General features: G+C 41.1%; 2 long non-coding RNA genes across 2 annotated transcripts; one reads left to right on the top strand and one right to left on the bottom strand.

Moving 5' to 3' along the window:
- Positions 1–1,761: 1,761 nt before the first annotated feature.
- On the top strand, positions 1,762–6,078 carry LOC136354641 (uncharacterized). Its single transcript, XR_010738204.1, has 3 exons — positions 1,762–1,996; positions 4,232–4,327; positions 5,645–6,078. It is a non-coding gene; the product is annotated as an uncharacterized lncRNA (long non-coding RNA).
- Positions 5,529–8,513, bottom strand: LOC112937310 (uncharacterized). Its single transcript, XR_003239818.2, has 2 exons — positions 8,205–8,513; positions 5,529–6,358 (listed from the first exon to the last, which is right to left on the bottom strand). It is a non-coding gene; the product is annotated as an uncharacterized lncRNA (long non-coding RNA).
- Between the last annotated feature and the right edge of the window lie 12,332 nt (positions 8,514–20,845).

Raw genomic sequence — 20,845 nt, forward strand, 5'->3', positions numbered from 1 at the left:
TATGATAGGGACAATAAGAGACCGGAATCGATCCATGTAACATCCTGAAAATTCCTGACAATAAAAATTGCTAAAATTTTGAACTTTTTAAAACTTTTGCATCATGCTGGATGTTATGGTTGTTATTACTTGCCAAACTGTAAATCGTCTCAATAGAAAAATCAAATTAAAAGATGCACATCTAAGTAATAACTAAAGTTTACGACAATATATTGTTAACCCTATAAGTATTTATGCACAAGAACACAAGCCAAATAAAACACAAGTCAATTATTAATTTCTATAATGTAAATTACAAATTGTATGTTAAATACTTGAACCATGTCGACAAGTGTCATGACATCTAAGTAACCACGAAATAGTCGCCACTACAATGATTCTATATATATAGGAGTGTTGCACTGGAATAACTAGATTAATATTTATAATGTTCATCAAGTCTCTCAGGGGATAAATTCACTCATGTAAAATAATTTGTCATGTAAATAAATTGAGTTCTATGTATAAAAAGAGCTTATGGGAGTATTCGATTCAATGTTTAAGACCAATATTGCACCAAATCTCATAATACCTTTATAGAATAAAACTTAAATAAATTAAACATATGTATGTAAAATATATTGCTATACAAATAAATTCGACCAATATGCCATTGTATTAGTAGGGACAAGTTGGAATATTTAATTCAATCATATTCTATAAGTCTCCAAAATATATAAGTTCACCTTGAGTCAAAATCCAAGTTAATCAAAACAATTCAATTGTGAGAAATACATAAATATTCAAATCAAACATTTGAATTCTCAAAGCCCAAAATGTATAGATTATATTTCAATTCAATTCCAATCCCATTCACTTTTGCAGTTTAGCCCCTCCCTCTTCCTCTTTTTCCTTTTCTTCCTTCTCTCTCTTTTTCTGTCTGTCACTGTTCATGGGCCATCATCTATTCGATCCGGTCCCATGACCGCGCCCGCGTCCTACCCGCATGCCGCACGCCGCGCCTCCCTTCCCTCACGTCGCATCCATCCGCTTCCAGGCCGTGCGCCGCTTGTGGGCCATGCGCCGCATCCCTCCGCATCCGCGCTCGCGCCCGGACGCCGCGCACGCGATCGACCGCGCCACCTCCGCATCTCGCGTCGCCCCCGTGCACCGCATCGTGCCGCGCCCTAACTCCGTGTCGCGCCAAGTCCGTCCTTCCGCCGCGAATCCCGGCATCCGTCAGCGCCACGCTAGGTGGGCCCGCGACTCGACCCCGGTCAAGCCGCCATCTCCTTCAGCCGTCACTCCAAGAGATGAGGAACGAAGCCGATTGGATAAGCGCGTCGCCATTGCCACGTCCGCCAAATTATCCAGACGCATGACGTCCCGTCGCCCCTCCATGCACCCGCTGGACAAAACGATGCGCACCCTCTCAAGCTAGCGCCGAGGTTCACAGGCTAGGAGCTGTAGGGTGATGATTAAGCCACAGAGACTTAATGGAGAAGAGGATGGAAACCTTAGGGCACCCACAATGGTTATCTATAGGCTCTCTACAAGAGATCCATGTCAGCATATTTTCCTACTTGGAAGAGATTAAATGAAGAGAGAGAGTAAAGCTATCTACTAACCTGGAGATAGTCTATAGAGAAAAACGAGGCAATGCATTAGAGAGCTATAGATACCCATGTAGACATACCATTAAAGTGGTTTACTATTAATCTAGTCTATTGCTGAGATGTACATGTTTTATAGATAGCACCTTACTTTACCATTGCGGGTGCTCTTAGCCGCGTCAACCTCCCTAACCTAGGCCGTAGACAGCCATCGAGTGCGCCTGTCATCGACCTCATCCTCCACGCCATCCTGGCTTATCCCCAAGCCAAGCCCCCATAAAAACCCCAATCCCCTCTGCCTCTCCCTCGGATACACATTTCGTCGAACACCTAGCATGCGTGCCGGCATCGTCTTCTCTACTCCACCACCGTGATATCAAGCATCGCCATTCTGCATTCTCTTGGTAATTCCTCGCTCCTGAGCTCCTATTAATCCCCTAGGAACTAACTTCCCCATCAATGTCGCCGATCATGGCCATAACCATGCCGAGTCCGAGCTCCAAAGCTCCACCCATGGAGGTCACCGTGGACATGCTATCCCGGGGGATCTCCCTTCTATTTTACTGGAAAAACGGAACCCTCATGCGCCATAGATGCTCACGCCCTCACCAATATGGTCGCAAACCATCCCGTTCGCCGTAGCTGCTTGCAGCCGAGCTCGGCCATGGCGTTGCCGTGCCGCAACGCTCGCCCCTGCTCCGCCATGCACCGCCGCCGCCGGTGGAGGGCTGCTAGAGCTCCTCCGCAAACCCCCCTGTCCGCCGCCGTGCCGCCCCGGCCCCGTGCCCGTCGCGCCCAGCCGTGTCCTGGTGCTGCCTCCCAATGGCTGGAGGTAGAAGACGACGGGAGGAAGAAAGAACGACAGAAGAGAGAGAGAAACCGTGTGGGACCCACATGTGATTAGCGCACAGTAATCCTATCCCTAACGGTGATTAGCCCACTCAATGGCAGGTGGGGTCCCTATAGTTAAAATATAAGAAAACACAATTATATATTTTGTTCCTATGACAGGCGGGACCCACTGGTAATTAAACAAGCAGGTTTGACCCTAAGTCAACCAGGGCCGGTCCCACATGTCAACCACAGTGGGTTTTGGATAATGTTTCCGATTAAAGATAAATCATTTATGAACAGTACATTTTTACAATTTCTCGGATTAACTCAAATTTGAATCTTTAAACTAGCATAACTTATTCATTTTAGCTCCGATTTGAGTGAAACTTGAACCTAAATTCGTCTAAATTCATAATCTTCCCAATGGTATATAACTCACTATTTAATAAAATATATTTATAATTATTAAATAATAAATATCAAATGATTAGATAATGATTAAACTAAAAATGTGCTAGCAAATAAAAATTATCATTGTACAGTGAACTAGGTAGAGGAATATTTGTTGTTAACATGTTCTGTCACTATGGGAACCATGTGTAGCTATATGTATTAGTTCAGTTTAAAGCAAAGATAGGAGATATTAGTATCATTTACTATTCCATGATTATATATAGTCAAGTTCATGATTCAGTCATTGTCTAAATAGAGGATTAACTTAATGAGTTTATAACTGAAAATCTAAGTACACACATAACAGTCCTTAGTTTGTCTATGAGGTATAATGACAGAGCTGGGTGTGATGGAATCAATCGAATGATAGATTTAACCGGTGCAATATCCTATATATATATATATATATATATATATATATATATATATATATATATATATATATATATATATATATATATATATATATATATATATATATATATATATATATATATATATATATATATATATAATTTGGTTGACACCTATTATTTAACAGAACAACAAATAACTCATGTTCGGTAAATAATCCAATTAACATATTATTGAACTTGCATGTACAGTACATCCATTTAACACATACACAGTAAGTCAATCACCTACTGTTGCACCTATTAAACTATGAATTGTTTGATAAACATCAAAGTTAGATAAAACACTAATTATAAATCTTGACCTCGTTACGAGACCACACAGACAAATAATCTGTACCTATGACCTCACCGATCTAACATATAGAGCGTGTATGATTATTAACCCTTTTATAATTTATAATGACAAGTAAAATATGATCGTAATTAAAATAATGCCCCATTGGTAAAATAATAATATAAATGATTCCCTGTGATTGCTTGTTGATCCTAATTAAATTAATCCATCCAACAACAGAACCTTTAGTATAAGACCATTTATCTGAATAGATGCATGCGTAGTCATATAACCCTCCCATAACCCTGTAGGTAGACTAAACCACATATTAGCAAAATGTGTATATCATATATTGTGCTAGTTAGTACCAGTAGAGCCATAATGATTATATAAAATACTAAGAAACCTTAGCCCATAAGCTTTCTTGTCTCATCAGCTTCTTATCTCATCAGCTACTTGCATGCTATGTAATTTAGAGCCTAAGCTACCTCCATTTTCCTTACCTATATAAACAGTGCAGCCATAGTAGAGACTTCGTAGCACCTTACAATCCATTAGCAAACACAGTAATGTGAGCAGCCGTAGGTTCAACCCCAACATTTATATTTTGTTTGTGCATATGTGACTGTTGTTTGAACATTGATTTTTCTCGCGTATTATAGTATTGGTGTATCGATTAGTCGTGAGGCAACGTATGCAGCTTCCAGGAGGTGAAGGTTGATCAAGATTATATCAAGAATAAGAACTATCCTGAGCAGGCAAGTCATCACCCCATTCCTTGAGCATGTTGATCCCAATTATGAAATTGTTTTGTTTATAAATAAAATTGCATGTAGTGATAAATGTCCTACTTGTTATTATGCCATGCCTTTGATTATTGGTTATCTAATTATTCCCTTGTACCCATAATTACGTATGAGTCCCTAGTCACTTATGACAAATGCTTAGTACTGCTAATTTAGATCTATGCATTCTCATATTTATCAAATGCTTTATGTTTGGGTAACTACCTTGGGGAAGGTAGTTGAGATACGGCATGTGGAGATATGAGCGCCACATTGCCATGACATTGATGAGATGATTTGTGAAAGAAAGTTAAAACTAAAGAAATGTTTTCGACTGGGGCGGCTGGAGGACTTGGGTGGTGTCCGGTAAAGGCTAGTGCCGTCCCTGGTCAATTAAGGACCGAGCCATGAAGCTAAGCATGAAACGACTCCAGTACAACCGTACTTCTCGTATGGGTATAGACCTAGCGGAGTAAATAGCCGAGCGGAGGCAGTATCTCTGCATAGTGGTTTTCTTGATGTGTGTGAGGCAGGGCCTACGGTGGGGCAGCCATTGGTAGGACCGCGAGGGGCGGGTGCCTACAGTGGTGTCGCCATCGGTAGGACTGCCATGTGTAAACCTAAACTTAACTATAACTTAATGCATGTGTGAGTCTTCCCTTCCCGGGAGCGCCAGAACTCCTCTCACTGCTAGAAACCGTGTACGCCTAGAGTGCATGAGGACTCAAGTTCATGGAGCGGGTACTGCCAAAGTGAGGTTATTGAAAGGCTTTGCCATGGCAAGTCTCATCCGTTGGGACGTAGGCTCATGTGTTGGGCAAGTCGCGGAGTAAGGGTAAAGTGTACATCCACTGCAGTGTGAGTAAACCAAATCTATTCGAATAGCCGTGCTCGCGGTTATTGAGCACCGGGACATGTATTACACTTGGCTAGACTCTAAATTCTTAAAATGATGGGTGGGATGTTGCATGATGATTTTGTACTGGTGGATCAACTTCTCGAGAGGCGAGAAGGGGTAGACCCTAGAAAACCATGACGACCAGTGGCGGGAAGCTATCCTTGGGAACACAATGGATGGTGGACAGAACCGTCGCTGTTTAATGAACAATGGAATTAAAACTTGACCAGTTTATGCTAGGTCTTAGGTTTGTGAAATGATATTTGAAAACTCAGCTTTACGCAAAGTAACCATAGCCACTCCTTGTATTATCCTGTACATTACTGCATTTTGTGTGGTGGCTTGCTGAGTACTTTTGTACTCATTGTTGCTCTATATATATTTTTTAGCAGAGTGTTGAAGAGAAGCCATTGTTAGTACGCTTGCGTACTTAACAAGATGATCGGAGTGCGATTCCATTCTAGATCTCGTTCCCCAGTCGACTGCTTGTGGCATGTCAACCGGGCCCTTGTATTATTTTGTCTTCCGCTGTTGTTCTCTGATAGTTGTTGGCCTGCCTGGCCCTAATGTAAGCATTTAACTCTCTTAGCCTGAATTCATTCGTGATATGTTGTGATTCGGCTATGTATGTGTGTACCAACTACTGATCCAGGGATTGGTACTGATAAACACAGAAGATTTCCGATTTCCAAAATCGGGGGTCGACAATCCACTAGTCAAGAGGTGTGGAACCAATCCGAATGTTTTGTTGTCCTTATCATGAGTAAATTGGTTTCCGGTCTGGAATAAATCCTGGTCTCTTATTATATATATTATAAATTTCTTACTGTGCTTGTCATTCTCGGTCCGGATTAAATCCGGACGTAACCGAACAAGGCCTTACTGGTTGCGCAGCTCGCTCAGCTACACGGAGGTGGTGGGGAGCCCATCCTGTCGTTCAACGTCATGCCAGCACAAGTGTTACAAATAATCTTGTGTCGATCTGCTTTGTGTTTCGTTTTTCTGGTAGTTTTTGACCAGCTACGCATCTGGCTTTGCTCAAAATTAATTATGTCTTTCCATCATATGGTTCACCGGTTGTATATCGATCTCCATATTGCAGTCCACTACAATACAATACATGGAAGGAAACGAATACAAATTAATATGATTGATGAAATGATATATAATACTGTGTAATGGAGTAATAGTACTGATACATAATGTAACTCAGTAACTTCTACATATTTACATATATTAATATAGCGCAGTGGGAGCCTCTCCTGCTCTTTAAATATCAAAAAAAATTAGAGTAATACTGAATTTCTTTTTATTAGGTACCTAGAGACAGTGAGGACGACGTACGATTATCGAGCTGATTATGATGGGGATGGACCAAGTGTAAACCAATCGGTGACTAGGAGTAGCCCACGGTGTGTTTGCGAGGACATGGACACATGAATACTACATGCTGTATGCATGCGGGGGTGACCGTTGACCCAGAGTTTTTATTTCTCTCTTTTTTTTTAGAACGACCGGACATTGTCAATGTTGGGCCGCCGGCAGCCTCAGCCGGTTGATCAAATTTAGCCCAGCCCATCTAACAAAAATGGCCCGAAGCCATATCTATAATTACTACTTACTACTCTATCCATCTTTAAAAATATAGTAGCACTTATAAATTTAATAGTTCGGCCCCTTCTCGCTGCTTGGAGTTTGTGTTTAGCTGTCGTAGTTTTTTAAGCTTCAGCTTCTTAGTTTGCTTTTTCTCCCTTCTCCTGGCATAAACCGGTCTGTCTGATCGCGTTGCGTAACTATAACTCTTTTCTTCTAATATATTGACGTGCAATCCTTTTGCACATTCGCGGAAAAAAAACTTATAAATTTAATAGTAGAAAACAATTTCTCAACCAGTGGTGACGTGACAAGAGGCAGCTATGGCAGGACAGCACTATCATGCTAGCTACACGTGACGTGATAGAGTTATTTGGCCACGCCAGGCGAACTGGTGTGGCCAAAAGGTTTAGATTTGAAAGTACTTTTGAAAATGGTCTATTAATAAAATTAAAACATAAAAAAGTCAAAAAAAAATCTTTCATCTCTTATCCCTAGCTCGGCTCTTTTAGAACCAATTCCATCTTTCTACTGACAGCTGTGAAGTCCAAAGTAGTACATGTTGTAAAACCAACGTAAGTCCAAAGGAATTTAATTTCCTTTTTCGCTCCAATGGGAAATGTTTGGTCTACGAATTATACTAGCTGCCCTGCTTTCGCTACTCTTTGGGCTAAAGAGTCCGAAGGTGGATAAAATTTCTTAGTTTCAACAAGTAAAATTGGAATAATTAAGTTGCTTTTCTTTCATTAAAAAAAACTGTTCAAAAACATCCCCTTTTACCATATGGATGACCAATAACAAATCCACCTGTATGGTATGCCTGGGCTCATGGTCATGAACCGTGTAAAGCCCCAGGTCCAAAATGGTTATAGGTCAACTCAATTTGCAGAGAAAATCCTTTCTATACCAATGAAATTATAGCTAATTCTTTTTATGTTTATGAATTTTGCTTACTTTCTTGTATATCTAAAAATGATTTTGATCCCTTCCATGCTTCTCCGTTGACCATTAGTATCAGTGGTTCTCCCCGGCGTCGATCGGGAATGAAGACGTCGATGTAAAATTAGGGTGCGCACGGCGTGCAGCACAAACAGTAGGGTGGGTGTAATTTTCGTCGGATTGATATGGGAAAAATCTAATCCATATATATAGCAAACTAGCAACGTCTAAAAAAAATCGCATGTTTTAGAGGATAAAACATTCAAATGATGTTTGGACAGTAAAAAGAGAAGAATAAGACTAATATAACAACAACTGAGAAGAAAATAAAATCAGCCAAAAAAAATCAAATCATCTCGTAAAATAAAATAAAAGAAAAGAAAAGAAAGAGAGCAAATGATCCATTAAACAACGACGCACCGTGGAGTGATGTCCAAGAGGTAATAGCCTCTCCTGCGTCGTCGACCTCCAGACGGCTAGCTCCTCCCCGGCCGCCGTTGAGCTTGGAGGTACCGCATGCAGCTAGCTTTCCTGACGGCCGGCGCCGCTGGTCACCGGCGCACGGCAGCTGCATGCGCCTGCGACAAAGGCCAACAGATATCTCTCAGTTCACCACCCGCTGGACGTAATTAAGGGAGGCATCTCTCAGTAGGGCGAGGATCAGATCTCTCAGTGCATTATCGCCATTAGCAGTAGAGAAATTAAGGGGGGAAGAGATACCTTAACGACGAAGGAAGAATTAGCTAGCTGCTTCTTATATATCTCCGCTGGTGGAGACTCAATCCACACACGGCTCCCGTGTAGTTCTCACTTACAAAGCAATCATATTAATTAAGCGAGAGAGAGGGTTTGTACGTAACTATCCATAAGGTGTAGATTGGTTTAACCAAACTACTCCATGGTTAAACCCGACTAGCTCTTTGCGTCATTTAAATGTGACGTCATGTCTGAATTTAAAATCTCTCCGGTCCTCTCACTTTTATCGTAGTTTTATTTATACCTTTCGCGCTTGTCTAGCTAGATATGATTTTGTCTGCCTTTTCCCATAGCAACGCACTGGCACTTTGCTAGTTAGGGGGTGTTCTAGATCCCACCCCCAAAATTTTGCACCCTTTTAGATCGAACGTTTAAACACCTACATAAAGTATTAAATATAGGCTAAAAAAATAACTAATTACACAAATTACGACTAATTTGCGAGATGGATATTTTAAGCCTAATTGCTCCATGATTTGACAATGCTGTGCTACAGTAAATATTTGTTAATGACGGATTAATTAGGCTTAATAAATTCATATCGCAATTTACAGGTGGATTTTATAATTTGTTTTGTTATTAGGCTACGTTAAATACTTCAAACGTATATCCGATGTGACACGGCAAAAATTTTTACCGCTAGCTAGCTGGATCTAAACACAGCGTTAACCATATAAAATTCCACAAAACTCCTACCCCCCCCCCCCCCCCCGCGTTCTACTAATCGCAGTCGCATCCAAAGGTTTGAAACCCCTCGCGCCAAATGCGAAAAAGGCACCCCGCATATCCCCACGTGCGCTTTCTCCTCCTCTCCGCTTGAGCCCTAGCTCCTCCCTGAGCTCCCTCCCCCGCGCGAATTGAAAACCCTAGCTCCGATCTCTCTCATCCACTTCGACGCGGAGGCCAACGATCGTAAGCAGCTTGGTGAGCAGGGGCTAGCTAGCTACGACGAGCAGCCTCTGGATGTACGAGAGCGCGCGCGTGGTCTCAGATCGTCGACTGAGGGCCTCGATCGTGATGGCTAGGGCGCCGCGCGGTAGCGAAGGCGAGGGCGGCGGCGAACTGGGAGCGCCTGGTGCGTGCGGTGCTGCGGGGAGAGCGGTTGGCAGGAGGCGCGCCGCCGGGAATGCGCCGCCGTCTCTCAACAGCAACGTCCACATCGACGAGGCGCTTCCCGCCGCCGACGAGAACCAGCTGGACGAGGACCCTACCGTCGCCAGGATTCGTAAGTTTCGTCACCATTTTTCGCTCCGTTAGGCTATTGACCTGCTGTATGGCCGGGTCGCCGCGGCTCAGGATTGCCCTACCCATGAAGTTATTAGTGGTGTTTTTCCTAGTATTTTATGCAGTTAGTATCGGCTACACGAATTGACTATGCTAGTTCATTAGGAGTACTTTTGCTTTTTTTTTTCTTACAGCCTTCTGTACTACTAAATTTAGTCAACAGTTACATGATCAGGCTAATAATATCTTTCATAACACACTCATAAATAATATTTATGATAATTTATTTTTAGATATGAGATAAAAATAAAATTTATTTATTACTTATTAAAAATTATTTATTTACCATATAAATAGATTTATCTTAAAAATATTATTTTTTTGTTATATCTAAAAATAAATTTGTCATACATAAAATTTTGTTTTGCCTTCGCGGGGGCGGAAATAAAATATTATTTTTGTTAAATAATATATCACAAAATAAACTACATCAGTATACTTAATAAATTTATATTTTTCTTGATATCAAAGGACAAAATGGATTTTACGATAGGAATTTAACGGTCATCTAACGAAAGAGGTATAGAAGGGATGCAAACTGAAATTTAGGGGTATGAAAAGGAATAAACAAATCTCAGGAATATAAAAAGGATTGGGTGAACTTTCAAGGTACACATGGAATTTTCTCAATAAAATTTGATTATACCACTCACTAACAATCTGGACCACTAGTTAATGACCAAATTGCCGACTGGGTGGGGCCCATGAGGTAAATTAATTATGTTGGGGAAAAGGGGAGAAGAGAGGAGGAAGAAAGTTTTGGCCTTGGTCCATTTTTATTTCTTATTCTGGCCCGGCTAAATCCTAGTGGGTGGTATCCAGGCACATAGGCCTTCTGGCCTGCCGGCTACATGTTCCTTTTGTTTATTTTCAAATTCGTGTGTGTATAATTTTTTTTTAAAGTTTACTTATGCATCCAAGGTTTATACACCAACAGTTATGTGTCTTATTTGTATTTGGATTTGAATTTCAAATTATTATACATAATGTTGTTGCTATATTAAAAGTTTCTATACAAATTAAGTGTTTGTGTATAAACTTTTATGTACTATTAATGTTTGTTTATATTTTTTAGTGAAAGTTTTAAACAGATTTTTTAATTGGGCTGAATTGGTGTATGCATGTAGGCTAAGGACCCGTGTACACTGGCTGAAACTTACTAGCTTCAATAGCTTCAATCAACTTTTAGCTAATGTTGATGCGCCTGTTTTAGACAAGCTAGTGGCCATAACTCGAGCTTGAATCATCCAATCAGTTATCCATTTTAATTACAAGTGAGTGTGCGTGGATCTTAATTTAACCCTAAGTTTACTCCCAGGATCCACCTAAGAAAGAGTCAGTAGCTAGAATTTATTATTGTGCCATGGAGTTACAAAAACTAATGTGTAACTTTAATTAGTGAGTGAGAAGAGAGGAAAGACGTGAGCCACATACAAAGCGAACACAAGTACTGACCAAATCCAAGACGGTTAGACAGAGCACTCGTGAATATCGAGTACTAATAAACCAACAAATAGTTAAGCAAATTAATTAAGTCTCATCGCCGATGACAAAAGATCGTCGATCGATCGGGTCGGGTGCCCCGCCCCTGAGCTTAGCTAGCTAGCTCGATTAATTGAAGCTTGCACTGGTGGAGAAACCATCTTTCGTCGGTCGGCCGATTTCCACAATAGTCCCGGATGCAATAAAAACCGGGGCTAAAGATGATCTTTAGTCCCGGTTCAAAAGGGTAACGGGCATATTTGATCTTTAGTCCCGGTTTGTGTTACAAACCGGGACTAAAGATCATCTTTAGTCCCGGTTCGAATGCTGTCGGGGCCTGTCAGGCCCCCCCGGGATCTTTAGTCCCGGTTGGTAACTTTAGAAAAGATACGAGAGGCTGCGCGACGACTAACAAATGCAGTGGAAGCCTCCTCTCAGGGCACGTTCCGACCAGACAGAGATAGGGACGAGCTGACACTCGCCCTGCAGACTCCAAAGCATCCAGGACGAACACGAGGGAAAGGGGTGATTCCTTGGAAGATTGGTTTCAAGGAGGACATCCACACGTACAGGAGTCGGATGAGGAGCAAGAGAGATACCGAGGCGAAGATTGCAGACCTAGAGTTCCGGGTATCGAGCTACGAACTCAACATGCAAGAGGAGGTGGCAAGGAAGGTTGATGAACGCATGGCCGCACATCGGTCCCATGATCCCCAGCCGACCATTCCTCCTGCAATGGTGAACCCGTCAGGAAACCGTAGCAGCTGCGCCTCAACGGGGCAGGTAGGATCACAGAGCATGGACGCCATGCAAACACAGGACGAAATACGAATCGACCTGTCCCGTTGATGACATCACTCAGCGGACACCATGTGAGCTGCATATTCCTTTCAAGAACTTATCAATAAAGGTAAGATTTAGCCATTCCGCTAGTTGCTGCTTATATATGTTGATTACTAATAAATAATCTCTCACAACATGAAGGTGGCGTCGGGCATGGCCATCCCAACGGACCCTTCAGGTACTTACCACTGCAGGCCGATTCCAGCAGGATACTCGAAGGTCGAAGTTGAGTTGGTCGAAGGCGCGTACGAGGACCTCGAGCTGGATTACCCTGGAGGAGACGGTGAGACGCATCTACGAGACACAAGCCATGCCATTATTCTATGGCGCAGGCGGTACATCATCCTCCCTGGGCGACAAGCGGCGTCTCGTGCACCATCTCCTCCGGCTCCGCCATCTCCTCCTCAGGATCCTGCACCGTCTCCTCCTCATGCTCCGCCAGCACCGTCTCCACCTCAGGCTCCAGCACCGACTCCTCCTCAGGATCCTGCACCGACTCCTCCTCGGGCTCCTACACCTACTCCTCCGCAAGCTCCTCTTCCGGCACCTTCAAAGTCAAGGGCCCCCCCAGCTCCATCGCCTGCCCACACAAGGGCAACGAAGAAGGCGAAAGTTGACGCCGCCAAGAACAAGGACCCGGGGTACGATTGCACGCAAGAGGAGCTTGACGCTTACGTTGCATCAGAAGTCAAGAGACAATTCAAGCCTCGAAATCCAGAAAAGAAGATTCCTATAGACCCCAGTGTCAGGAACTTCTTCAGGGGTATGTCTGCATCTGTCAAGGAGGCCATCAAGCTATCGGACTATGAGCGAACGCTGAAGAAAGCATCTTCTGGAAAGTCCAAACCAGTCCCTCAGCTTGGAGAGCAACCAAACCAGGAGATCGAGCCATTGGTGACCGGTAAAGAAATGACGATAGAATAATTTATTACTGACACCGGTCTAACTACGGATCAATTGCTAGGAGTCGCACCAATCGAAAAGGCGGAAGTGAAATACATGTACGAACTCGGTAAACCGCTTGTCAAGCCTGAGCTGCTGCAGTCCCTACCCACACAAATGTACAAGTTCCATCAGCTGTACATGGAGATGAGCGCCACCGGTAGAGAGATGATCGGAGCGAGGATCAGGGACACGGACTTCTTGCAAGGAGATGACATTCTCTGGATCAATTTCAGGGGAATCTACGAACTATACCAGCTGGACGCCCTCGACGTCTCTATTATGAGTTGCTGGATTTTGTAAGTATATCGTTCAGTTAGATTTCTTACTATACGTCTCATTTAATTAATTAGGTCCTTGTATATAAGTAGACTATAGAAAATAATATACTCCCTTTTATCGTTGTAGAATGGAGATTCAAAGGGCCCGACGGCGGAGGGTTTTCGATACTGGATTCATCGACCCTCGGAAAGTAAACGTCGCAATGCTCGACTAATATCCACAAGAAACAGAGGACAATCTCGTCCATCTCCTGAAGGCGCAGCATTACAAGACGTTCATACTGTTGCCGTACAACACAGAGTTAGTTTAATTTTACTGTCTTCCTACATACCAAATTTCATTCCCGTACGAACTTGCTAAGTGTTTCATATGTAATGCATCCCACGCACATTGCAGATTCCACTGGGTGCTTTTACTCTTCGACCTGGAGGCCTGCACCGTCAACGTCTATGACTCAATGGATAAAAAAGAGTCTACGTTTGACAAGGTTTTCGAACTTATAGACAGGTACCGTCATAAGTTCCTTTGTTAATTAAGAAAATCTTGTTATGTTAATTGCTACTACGAATCATAGCTTTAGACTCCATGTAGGGCTTGGTATCGGTTCCGTCATTTGGTCCGCGGCAAATGGAGAGAAAGACTTAGGCGGAAGTTCAAATTTCCTGTGAGTACACATGCTCTACATTTATATTTCTCCGATTCAAATACACATACAAGTGTATATTAATTAGATCTCTCGTTGTTTGTCATTTATTTGTAGTGCGCAAAGCAAAAGCAGGGAACTAACTTGTGCGGCTATTACATGTGTGAGTATTGCCACTGCCTTGCAGACCAAATCATCACCACAAGAGAGCTCGATGTACGTACAAATAAATTCAAAATTTCATTACGTAGCGATTTCTTGTTTAATTACTAATCAATTTCATACATTCATATAGTTTATTCGCATGAGGGATAACCTGACCACACACAAGGAATTTATCGCGGCGGTTCAAGAACAACTCATGGGATTCATCAACGAAGAAATCCTTGATCCCAAGGGTGAATTCTACTACGACGGAAACACAATTCACCGGTCCTTAGCTTCTGAGCTAGCAGCGAGTACTACTACGTCGAAATCGTAGCTAGCTAGGACATATAATGGATTGTAATTAATACATGACTACATATGTTTCTATATGCATGTGTACACATTTTCTATAATGTAAATATATTTTGGTCATATATATATCTATATACATATGCATTTGCATAACATATATATGTATAAATACATATATATTATGCATGTATATACATATAATATAATATAATATATATATATACATATATATATGTATGCATATATATGTATTGAAACATATATATGCATGGTTTATATATATATATATATATATATATATATATATATATATATATATATATATATATATATATATATATATATATATATATATATATATATATATATATATATATATATATATATATATATATATATATATATATATATCTACTACTTAAAAAATAAGAGGTGCTTCCATCGTCCGTCAAAAAAACCGTGTAAAAAAACCGGGCAGAAAAAACCAGGTTTATCCGATAAAAAAACCGGAACGGAAAAAGAAGTCCGATCCAGAAAAAAAAAAGGGGGCGAAAAAAACCAAAAAGCAAAACGGACGGAGTCCGATCCAGGAAAAAAAAAGGCAAAAAAAAACCAAAAAAAACCGGACAGAGTCCGATCCAAAAAAAAGCCGAAAAAACCGACAAAACAAGGGACGGAAAAAGCCATGTTTGTCTGATAAAAAAACAAAAAAAATAAGTCTGACTCCTATATCCTTAACAGTAAAAAAAAAAAGTTCGACTCCTATATCAACCAAAAAAAAATCTGACTCAGATTGGTGAAATAAATTGATGTGCCGGATTGAAGATCTGTTTGCAAAAACGGAATCTACATGTCGAGAGCATTCCATTTTTATATGATTTTAATTTTTGGATTTGTAATTTTATATTTGAGTCCCTGTAATTTTTATATTTGCATTTGAGTCCCTATAATTTTGCAACAAGCTACTTGAGGTTGTTTTTGTTAAAAAAAATAAAAGAGAAAGAGAACAAAGGCAGAAAGGTGCATAAAAAGAAAAAGAAAAGCCAAAAAAAAGTCTGACTCAGATTGGTGAAAAAAATTGATGTGCCGGATTGAAGATCGGTTTGCAAAAACGGAATCTACATGTCTGAGAGCATTTCATTTTTATATGATTTTAATTTTTAGATTTGTACTTTTATATTTGAGTCCCTGTATTTTTTATATTTGTCGTATATTCTCCTGTATTAGAAAAAAAGCAAAAAAGAACCTTCGAAAAAAACAAGCAAAAAAACGTGTGAGAAAACAAGAAAAAACACACGAGAAAAGAAAAGCAAAAAAAGGAGAAAAATATGGTTTTCTTCGTAAGTGAAAAAAGCGAAAAAAAAAACATGGTAGGAGAAAACTGTTAGAAAGAAATGCGCCTTTTCAAAAAATGGTTTGAGAAAATCGCGCAAGAAAAAAAACATTGTTTATAAAAAAACAAGCCGCTCATTAAAATAGAAACATTGTCATTGACATGATTATGCATGAAAAACGTATATTATTATTAGAATTTTTTTACCCGTTGCAACGCACGGGCATTTTTGCTAGTATATATATATATATATATATATATATATATATATATATATATATATATATATATATATATATATATATATATATATATATATATATATATATATATATATATATATATATATATATATATATATATATATATATATATATATATATATATATATATATATATATATATATATATATATATATATATATATATATATATACTTATATGGTACTAGTATTAATATATATACTTATATGGTACTAGTATTAATTAATTTCTTGCACTGCAAACATGCATGTGCATTCGATCATGCACGTGTACGTAGAACAAGCGGACTCCACGATGTCGGTGTTAGCTGGGTTACTAGCTCAAGATCAGGATGGTGATGATCAAGAGGTTACTAGTCATGCAGCAGCTGCCTCCACGCAGGGGGACGCGAACTTCACCGGCGGCCTCGACGGCGTCGATGATGCAGCCAGCCTTTGGGTGCAGCCGAAGGCGAAGAACCCTCTTGTTGATGACCCCGACTTGATACGCTTTGCTGACGACCTCCTCAACTTAACCGGTACGTACAGCTACGGATGTTTCTCCTCACCGTCATTGGTGATCCGCGCAGACAGCATCATTATATTTTTTTATATAATAGCATATATGTTTTCGTAGTATATTATTAAAATATATTAAAATAATAATTTATTTTCTCATATAATATAATGAGACTCTCCCGCTGGCCTAGTATGGATTTCACCGGTGCGTACAAACGAGCTTGCTACGTACTCTCTCCGTCCCAAAAAAAAGATAAACTTTAGGTTTTCGTGTCCAATGTTTGACTGTCCGTCTTATATGAATTTTTTGTATAATTAATATTTTCATTGTTGTTGGATGATAAAACATGATTAATACTTTATGCGTGACTTATCTTTTTAATTTTTTCATAATTTTTTCAAATAAGACGGACGGTCAAACGTTGTATACGGAAACCCAGGGTTTGTCTTTTTTTTTTGGGACGGAGGGAGTAATGAATAAGCATCATCATTGTGAATTGATGATGATTATATATCACATGTGCGATGATGTTGTTACTATACATGTGTTAAAAAATATGATGTGCATCCCCTCCATGCAGCAGCTGCCATCGGCGCCGCCAGTGTCGAATATGATGTGCATCCAAACGGAGGCCAGGGAAGAAGAAGGTCAACAATAAGAAGAAGAAGAAGAAGAAGAAGAAGATCAGTGGTATGGAAATACATGACATTAGATCCGTCGGGAAACGAGGCATCGTGCACCTACTGCACCAAGAAGCTGTCGGCTAATTCCAAAGGCGGCACAAGTCATCTCAGGAGACACGTCAACAAATGTGCGTTGCGACGACTGCAGGCACTCCTCATGGACATCTGAACGCGTACGCAACGTCTACCATGGACTGCCGTTGCTGCTAAATTGATCGATCGATCTCATGTTTGTTTTCATGCATGCATGTATAGCTCAGATCGATCTGTAGTACTACTTGTAATTAGCATATGCGTGCTAAATTTGTGTTGTGTGTGCGTGTGCTCGTTTGTACGTGATACATCGGTACTGTACTCCTTTTTTATTCCCCTAATTGATTGTGCTATGAAATACTCCCTCCATATTTTAATGTATGGCGCTGTTGACTTTTCGACCAACGTTTGACCATTTATTTTATTCAAAAATTTTATGCAAATATGAAAATATTTATATCATACTTAAAGAACATTGGATGACGAATCAAATCACAATAAAATAAATGATAATTACATGAATTTTTTGAATAAGACGAATGGTCAAACGTTGGATAAAAAGTTAACAGCGTCATACATTGAAATATGGAGGTAGTAATTATTTATTCACGCTTGATTAAATAAAGAAAGAACATGTGTAATGTACTCCTTTTTTATTCCCATATTCGATTGTGCTATGAAATAATTATTTATTCATGTAATTTCCCCCTTTTTCTTAAAGCCTGATTGATCGAGCATCATGTTAAGCGGGATGAGGCGTACGCGAAGGTTGCTGATCGATGCAATATGGCTACACACACGCACTTTTTTTTTTTGACTAAAGGGCTTTTAGTTGAAAGCCAAATGGCAAGGTCCGCTGGGGATCCCAGCTACATTGTCAGCTTACAAACAAGCAGCAGGTTAAGCATGAAAAACTTTAAACATAGAAAGAGGCAGACACAAAAGCTACCAGCACCAACATCTACCACAAACTGCCCTTAGGGCTTGTTTGGGAGAGTTTAATATTCTGAGAAGCAGATAGTTGGTAGACAGCTTCTGAGAATCTAGAAAAACCGGGTTTCTCAGCTTCTGGCTTCTAGTTCATTTTCTGGATTTTAAACTACAACTTCTTAGAACCTAGATCAAAAGCTGGACTGTTTGGGGGAGTTTATGATTCTGGGAGAAGCTGTAGCAGTTATAACCTCCCCCGAACAGGCCCTTAACATCACAGCTACCAAAACACAGGAAAACAACACTATCAAAGCTAGCCCACGCCAGCCCTTGGAGGTGTCAAACTTGTCACCAGCATCCTCAACTTCTCTACCAACGCTTCCAGCTTGTGTTCTTCCTCAGGTCGAAACAGTTTCCTCCACTGTAAAAGATTGGAAATGATTTGAAAAGGAATAGTTAGTGGAGAATAAACCAGATTCGCTCTAAGCACCATATTATTGTGAGTGAGCCAAAGATTCCAATAGATTGCAGCTAAAAGACTCAAAGTGACTCTAAAAGAAGTATGGTCAGAAATCCCTTTGCACAACAAGAAGAAATCTTTGAAGTTTCCGGGCAAGGTAATCCAATTAAGAGCATCGGCCTACAAATACACCAAATCAGCCTCACCATGTCACAGGTAAAAAGGATATGATTAGTTGATTCCAGAGCTCCACACAGTTGACAGAATTTTGAACCCTCCCAACCTTTTTTCTTCAGTTGTTCAGCAGCCTGAAATCCTATCTCTAAAAGCCAACCATAAAAAATGTTTAATATTCATGGACAAGGACAAGTTCACAACTCAATGTTAACCTCCCTAATCCCTCTAAAGGTTAATTAAGGCTCTGTAGAGAGATCTAGTTGTATATTTTTTGTTAACTGTCAAACCCCATACCAATTTGTCACTAGAGTCCGAGCTCTCTATATTCTCTATGACACGCACAGATTGGGCGGTCACGGTCGCCCGATGACAGAGTCAAGTTACAGCCCATTGCCACATCACTGTATGATGCGGCCCAGCCCATCGATTTCACTGGTATACGGGCCACACTAGCCGATAGGCTACGATATGAGCCTTGGCAGCCGAGTACACTCTAGAGATGGGATTCTTCGTGTGATGACGCATAAAGCGAGTGTAACTGGATTCTCAGCCTTCTTCTTCCTCCTCTCTCCCCATCTCCCCTCTCTTCATCTCTCTCCTCTCTCCAGGCGCCGGGGAGGTGTCCTGGGCATGCGGCGGCGGCGGCGGCGCTGTCTCGGAAGGGGAGCGCAGATTTGGCGCTGCTGCTACTGCGGTGGTGGCAGGCGTCGGCTCCGGATCCGCAAGCTCCCTGCCTCGCCGGTGACCTCCTCCTTTGGCCACCTCCACCGCCGCTCCGCTCGCCCCTCTGCTTTGCCGGCGACCTGCCGACTCCCCGCCCCCTCCCTCCCCAAGCACTCCCGCTGTCGCTGCCGTATCGCCGGCCAGACGACCTCCCTAGCCCCTGGAGAGAGGAGAGGGGAGAGAGAAGTGAAGAGAGGGGTGAGGGGAGATGGGGAGAAAGGAGGAAGAAGAAGGCTGAGAGTGATATTTTTTTAATTAATTCTTTTAGTGCAACTGACAAGTGGGGTCACTGTTTTTATTAATTTTCAAATCAAATTGCCACGTTAGATGAAAGCCGGGTCAATTTAGCCACGTAGGCGCCACGTAAGCTAAAACCACCGTCTTATTCGCCATGGAACCTATATTGCACCGGTTTTAACAGTTGAGGGACCTGTTGTATCTGGTTGAAAGACGAAAATCGGATTCGTTGACAAGATAAGGGACCTCAGATGAACTTGTTCCTAGCCATGGCTGCGAACTGGTTGAGAGGCCAGTTTACTTGTTAGATCGGTGGGCTGGGCCATATCATATGGTGGTGTGGTGATGGGCAATGAACTAAGAGTTTTCGTTTTATGAAAACTAAATCATTTTTTTATAAAAGCAAAATTATTCTGGCAAAGTCAAATTAACTAAATTAAGGGACATGCACCTCAGCCTAAGGTTTTCCGCACCAAACTTAATTTACCACACGTGTTTGCCATGCTTCTCTATTCTGCTTTTTTGATCTATCGATCACTCGACAAATATGTTGTGTAGGATCGAAACACAATAACTATTTAAGCCTACCGCGGGTTGTTCAATGGTAGAAACGCCCAGAACCAAAACTTTAAGTGGCACTAAAAGCTACCCTCAAAATCCGATGGAGATTGGTCTGATCGACCTGATTACTCCAGCCTGACCGCACCAATACCTTTGGTCTGAATAGTGTAGATGCCCTATTCCAACTGCCCTTCACTCTACTGTCGATTGATGCCATTGCTGGTCTAATTGGAGTGAAGCCATCGGTCTGACCACGCAGTTGCTGCCGGTCTGAGTACTGCTATCTAGTTGGTGTGACCACCAAACCCAAGCAAATACAAATTGAAGAATTCTTGAAAGTAGATCAAACTTCCTTACCTTAATTCATGTTTACAAAATGCAACAACAACACTTTTCTCTCAAAATTCGACTAAATTCAAAACCCTAACTTTTATCTCAACTCAACTCTCACAACCCCTCTTGTATTTATAC

This window comes from Oryza sativa, chromosome 12, assembly GCF_034140825.1.
Source record: "Oryza sativa Japonica Group chromosome 12, ASM3414082v1".
NCBI classification, from domain to species: domain Eukaryota; kingdom Viridiplantae; phylum Streptophyta; class Magnoliopsida; order Poales; family Poaceae; genus Oryza; species Oryza sativa.